This window comes from Pogona vitticeps, chromosome 4, assembly GCF_051106095.1.
Source record: "Pogona vitticeps strain Pit_001003342236 chromosome 4, PviZW2.1, whole genome shotgun sequence".
Classification (NCBI taxonomy): Eukaryota; Metazoa; Chordata; class Lepidosauria; order Squamata; family Agamidae; genus Pogona; species Pogona vitticeps.
Window position 1 is genome coordinate 232,960,649 of NC_135786.1, and position 6,852 is coordinate 232,967,500.

Consider the following 6,852-nt stretch of genomic DNA (forward strand, 5'->3'; position numbering starts at 1 on the left):
GAGTGAAACGGACACACAGCCCTGTCTTGCAAAACTTACTTGATGCTTAGCCCACCAGAGAAGTGTAAGGAATCTGCTCTGGGAAAAATTTCTGTGTTCCCCTTCCACCGCCACCCATATCACATTTCTCAGATTTCCTGTGGGCTGTAGGGAATTTGTACCCTTAATGTTTATAAATGGCTGAAAATTGCCTCAGGGAAAAAATAACTAAATTAAAAGGCGCACATAGAAAAAATGTGTATATCTCTAACATACAAAGAGCATAAACACATTTTAAACCGAACGAAGCAGTGCATGTACTTTTAAAAACATGCACAACGTGAGCATCTCTGGAGCAAAGCACATCCATGGGGGCAGACGTTGCAACAAAAAGCAGACAATCAGAAACCTGTGGATCAGGCACAGACTGGAGAGAAGTGGGGAACATAGGAAGTCTGTGGACAACAATTTTGGAATTGCGCAGATTCCAGGCTCCTGTTCAGTGTCCTGGCAGTGTAATAATGGCGCTGCCAGAAAGAGAGAAAGGAGCAGAATATGGCAAGCACACTTGCCAAACCTGCTGGAGCCTGGGGGCCAGGAAGGGAGCTTTTCTGCCTGACCCTTCAGAGCTGTGGCTGAAATCCCGACGTATAGCTCCTTCTGCACTGTGCTGAGGATGCCATCATCACCCACAGCAGACCTGATGATTGCAGGCTACAGATAAGTCGTACACAAAGCAGCAAAGTCATGTGCACTCCCAGATCCTCAAAGGAAGCCTTTGAGCAGCAGTGATGGGTCACTGATGATTAGAGATGGGCACCTACCATGATTTGGCAGTTTGGTGTGGTTTAGCGAATTGGGCCCACATGTGTCGCATGGGTGTTGCATAGGAGTCCATGCCCCACCTCCTCCTGCAGGTGCCCCATCAGAAGCAGTGTCACAGGCTTCCCTGCCCCACCATGAATGGGGACCCGTGGGATGGGGCCTGGAATCTGGGGCACCCATGCAACACCGGTGGGCCCAATCCACTGAACTGCACCAAACCACGGCAAGCACCCATCTCTACTGGTGACCCATCAGCATTATGCCTGCAGGGCTGTGCAACAGGATTTCATCCACGGTGATGTATTGTGGGACAGGTGAGACGGCAGGACTCCACTGCAGAGGTGTTGTGGAAAAAAAACAGCTAAATCTTGACCAAGAAGAAAAATTAAACTTTTTTTCTTGTTTTGCTGTTGCAGGAAAAAAAAAAAAAAATCTCATGAGAACTGGAGATTTCTCATGGAGGTGTCTCCTAGTTTCCAGACAACTCAAACGGACACAGTTGAGGACTCATGTGAGGGCTTTTAATATCCTTAATGGTGAGCCTTGTAGGATATTATGACCTTAATAGCTGGGGTAGTGATGAGTTCAGTTCTGCTGCTCTCAGAACATGGATAGCCAGGGTGCACCATCATGGCTGAGGGCTAACATCTGCAGCCCTGCCGACTTTCTACTCAGTTTTCCTTGCCTGAAAAGAAAAAAAAAATGGTTCAAAAGAGTTCACGGTCTTCTTGGAGAACTAGGCCAAAATTAATTGTCACTTTCTTTAATGTCACCAGGGACTCATCCTGCATGGGTTGCCCACATGTGTTTCAATCAAGTCCCTGAAGGCTGACAGGAGCATCCTTTCCATTTTGAGACCAGCAAGATTCAGCACAGATGTTAGGGGACATGAGGTTGTCTGTCTGCATCAGTCTTGGTAATATCTCCCTGTCTAAATGAAAGCTGATTTGTATATTCTTTTATTAAACTGTACTGTCCCCCTTACCCTGTATGCTTGTGACAGGTAATGAGATATTAGATTTTTCACTTACAATCTACAGTGCAACCTTTTAAAAAACGAGCTCTTGTTTTTCCCTCTGTTCTGACCAGAAATGTTGTCAGATTTCCTGTGACCTCTGTTAATAGTCAGAAATCTGTCCGTTAAGAAAATGGACTTAACCTTCCTCGTGGCTTAATAGGCTAGGTGAGACACCCTATTGACAGGCTGTTGTCTTTGAAGTAAGAGGGAAATTGGGGTGAACGTAGTTTGTCATGAGTCAATCAAGGTTGCAACCCAAATTTGCTTAGAAACTGAATGAAAGGGTGTAATCTGGGTAAAGGTTCCCCTTGACATTTAGTCCAGTCGTGTCCGACTCTAGGGGGTGGTGCTCATCCCCATTTCCAAGCCGTAGAGCCAGCGTTTGTCCGTAGACAATTTCAGTGATCATGTGGCCAGCGTGACTAGACATGGAACACCGTTACCTTCCCACCGTGGTGGTACCTATTTATCTACATGCATTTTTATATGCTTTCGAACGGCTAGGTTGGCAGGAGCTGGGCCAAGCGACGGGAGCTCCCTCCATCACGTGGATTCGATCTTATGACAGCTGGTCTTCTGACCCTGCAGCACAGAGGCTTCTGCGGTTTAACCCACAGCGCCACCACGTCCTTTGGGGTAATCTGGGTAGAGGAAGCTTTTTCTTTGACCCCTAGCCATTCTCAAAGCTCTCATCTTAGAAGAAGACTCAGTCACAAATGGAGGTTCATGCACCTGGAGGGATTCCATGACATGTAAATTCTCCATTTAAAGGCTACTCCGCCTAAATGTAAACTTTTTCCCTAATGAATCGTTCGAGGGATTACAAAAAGATCAAACAGTTCTCCAAAGTATTCGTGAAGGCTTTCACGGCCGGGATCTAATTGTTGTTGTGGGTTTTTCGGGCTCTTTGGCCGTGTTCTGAAGGTTGTTCTTCCTAACGTTTCGCCCGTCTCTGTGGCTGGCATCTTCAGAGGACAGCACTGAAGATGCCGGCCACAGAGGATGCTGGCCACTCTGTGCTGTGCTCTCCAGAGGATGTTGGCCACAGAGACTGGCGGAACGTTAGGAAGAACAACCTTCAGAACATGGCCAAAGAACCCGAAAAATCCACAACAACCAGTTCTCCAAAGACTGGGGGAGGGGGGGGAATTAAGGGCAAGAAAGGACCCAACTATCTCTGAAGAGAAATTCTAATTTCAAGAAAAAGTTGATGGTTCTTAAAGAGAAAAGCTGGCTGAATAGCTCACTGAGTTAGGTTACTGGCCTTTTCAATAAGGCATTGTCTTCCTCCATTCAGCCAGCAGAGGTGTTTAAATTTGTTGCGATTGGCTAGCGTCACTTTTCCCATGCTTTCTACCATGTGATATCACCTGTTGCAAAAGCAAAGGGGTGCTCAGGAGTGTATTGCTTCCCCTCAGCGAAGTGACTGTTGTTTCCAGCACTGCTTTAAAAAAGGCTGTCAAGCCAGCACTACAACAGATTACCACTGTGCCTTCTGACCCCAGCAATACAAGAATTGTTTGTTGTCTGGACAGCTACAGAGTTTTCACCTATAGAAACCAGCAGGCACCTGTAAAAAAATGGAAAATCACAGTGGATCAAAACATTTTCCTTGTTATATACGTAGTTGTATCTCCAGGTGTCTCATCACGTTTAGACAACCAACATTAGTAAGAATGATGAATTTAGCAAATTCCTTTACATCACTAATTTTGACAGGTTCTTATAAAAAAAGTGAACTGAACGAAATTCTCCTCCATTCTTGTCATTTCCCTATGCAGATCATCACTTGGGCTGCTATCCAATGCACACTTCTTTGGCAGTAAGACCCAGTGAGTGCAGTGGAACACACACATATTTCCAAGTTATGTTTTTAATCTTCTGATTTTGGCACTTCCTTAATGTCCTCGAGCAGGCCTCAGCTCAAAAACTTGTATCGGATGCATTTTTAGAGAGAAACATGTTTTAGAGAGGCATGACTTTAGAAAGAAAAAAGGACTTCTAAAATCAGCATTTTGAACATGATCCAAATGTGAATTTTCCTACAGATTTAGAATTTTAGTGAATATAAAAGCAGGATGGAATGGAGTTCTGAGCGAACCCATCTGAAATTCACGTGGACCAGAAACAGACTGATCCGTACAAGGTACTTGTGCCAGCGTCCATGGCAGTAGAACCAGATGGTGTTTTCCAACTCCAGATATCTGGTGGCAGAAGGACATGGCATCACATGTTGTGTTGGCAAAGATCAGCTGGCAGAAGAGCCAAAAGAGGGGCAAGAAAGGGTAGAGGAGCCCAGTTAAGCCAGTTTCCAACCTGTCTCAAACCCATAGCCACTAGGCCAGCACCAGTTTAAGGTCATGTAGAGGGCAGTCCTACATATTTTCCGGAGTCCTTAGGTTGGTTGCAGTTTGGATGCGAAGTTTCAGCAGGCCTGGTGACAGCTCAGCTGGCCCTCCCCCATTTTGACTAGTTCAGATTGCATCCTCGTTCAGAATTCAACAGGGTAGCGTTTTCTTCTATCGTTTCCAAAGAGGTTTGGGGGCTCGCCTGCAACTAGATCCTTTGGCAAGACTGGGGGTCCAATATTATTTTCTCCTCTTCTCCCCTGGCATCTTGCAATCCTTCCTGAAATTACCCTACTCCTAATTTTTTTTCCCCTTTTCACTTTTTGCAAAGTCTCCTTCTTAATTTTTCATGCACTTACATTTCAATTAAAGTTCCTGGCTGTTTGTAAAAGCCACCCCAGTGAGAAGCGTGAAACAAATTATTGACTTTACCATCATCTGCACAGCCCATTACCACCTCATTTACCCTAATGACACTAAAAAAGACTGTCACCCTCAATGCAGTTCATCCTCCTAATAGAAATTCCCCCAGGAGCCCTGTTTATGCAAGTTACAACCATTTGCATATGTTAATTAGGTAATCATAGCCTGGGCCTTCTCACTGGTGTCTTTTAAGTATGATAGATGCATTGATGCCTACCGCATGGCAGAAGATGCCTAGGCAAAGACTCTGGAAGTCAAATCCAGCTCCAAAAAAAAGAGCATGCTACAGGCAAACACTGACAGCATGACAGTGCTTCGCACATAAAGAGTTGGCCATCTGGGACTATGTATTCATGACCATTAAATCCATCTGTATCAAGGGATTCAAGGGAGGGAATTGAGGTCTGCTAATTCCTCTGTGGAATGTCTTGAGCTGCACCTCTCACTGGAATGTGTGGTTCAGAGCTTAATTATACATCAGGTTTCCAGAGCTTCAAAAGTAACAAAAGTTAGCTCGTCACTTTTAACCAACACAAAACAAAATCACTATATTTAAACATTTTAACCCTCATGTGATTGAAGAGGGTGCACGAGTCCCCTAGGGTCACAGTTTTTGTGAAATCCATGCAACCCGCAAGATAAGCATACTGAAGCCTTGTTGCTTGGAAAGATGTAAACCATGTCTTCAAGGTTCAGCTTTCAGACACATTTAGAATGGGGTTTCTTGCTTTAGAGGCCAAAAAGAAAGAAAACAGCCAAGCCAAGTAATGTCCCGATGAGTCGATTGCTTTTTGTCATTGATATACATTGGCCAAAATCCTATTGAGCAGCTACACTTGTGTAACTCAATGTTGCGCAAGTAGTGGCTCTGATCATGTCAAGGCGGAAGGGCTATTTGCAAAGCACTTCTGTCGGTGCGCTGCACAAAGGGTCATGTTGGGAACCATGTGTGGCGTTCACCCCATGGCCCCTGCCATGGTATCTCAAGGTATCTCAGCACGCCCTCTGACACGTTACCACCAGTTGATATCTTTATCAACTTACAGTGGTACCTCGCAAGATGATTACCCTGCAAAATGATTTTTTCGCTTAGACGTTGACTTTTTGCGATCGCTATAGCGATCACAAAATGATGTTTTCTATGGGGGAATTTCGCTGGACAATGATTTGGTCCATGCTTCGCGGACCGTTTGTTCGCAAGACGATGATTTTTACAGCTGATCATCAGCTTCGCAAAATGGCTTCCCTATGGGCGGTCTTCACAAAATGGGTGTTTTTGGGACCTATGCTTCGCAAGACAGCATTCTTAACAGCTGACTGGCGCTTTGCAAAATGGCTTCCGTATGGGCGATTTTCACTGGACGATGACTATTTTCCCCATTGGAACGCATTAAACGGGTTTCAATGCATTCCAATGGGGAAATGCTTTTCGCTAGACAATGTTTTCACAAGACAGCGATTTCAATGGAATGGATTAACATCGACTAGCGAGGCACCACTGTATTTTACTTACAAAAGACGAAGGTCCATCCAGTACTGACTTTTTAGCAGAACAGGTTTAGTGATTATATGTGGTTTTCAGAATAATTCTTAAGCACATTCTCTAAGTTTCACCAAGCTTCAATATTTTACCTTCTATTTTAATTAAAACAGGTCACACTCTGACTAATCGCAGCCTTAATCCTTAAACAGCTTCCAAACCCCCAAACTATCCTCTTCTCTAGCTCTCCCTGACTTCCACTGACTCTCTTCTCTCCCAGACTCTGCCGCTTCAGCAGCCCCTTTGGCTCCGCCTCACAACCCCATTACCATACAACTTATGAATAATGCATAACTTATAATGCATAACTTAGGCTGGACTCCACACCATGTGATCCATTGTGCAATCCAATTGCCCAATCCATGTTGCCTGGACATAACATCTGGCAGATTTACGTAGGCAAAAATTTACATTATGCAAAGACAAAGAAGATTAAATGAGGAGTAAGGAAGGAAAGAAAAATATAACCCATCTGGTTTTTAGGGGAACAAGAAGCAGAAGTGGCATACTCCAATTCTCAGTAGATTGGCACATTCATAGCAGACACTTGAATTCTTAGTGCTTACATAACGTACAAGAAGTATACGTTGGACCTAAGCCATAATCCCAAACTCACTGCTAATTTATGACTAAAATGAAGCATACTGGCATTCTACCAAGTCAGAAAATATGCTAGAATTCACCAAGCAAACATTTCTTTTTCACCTGACACATGAGGT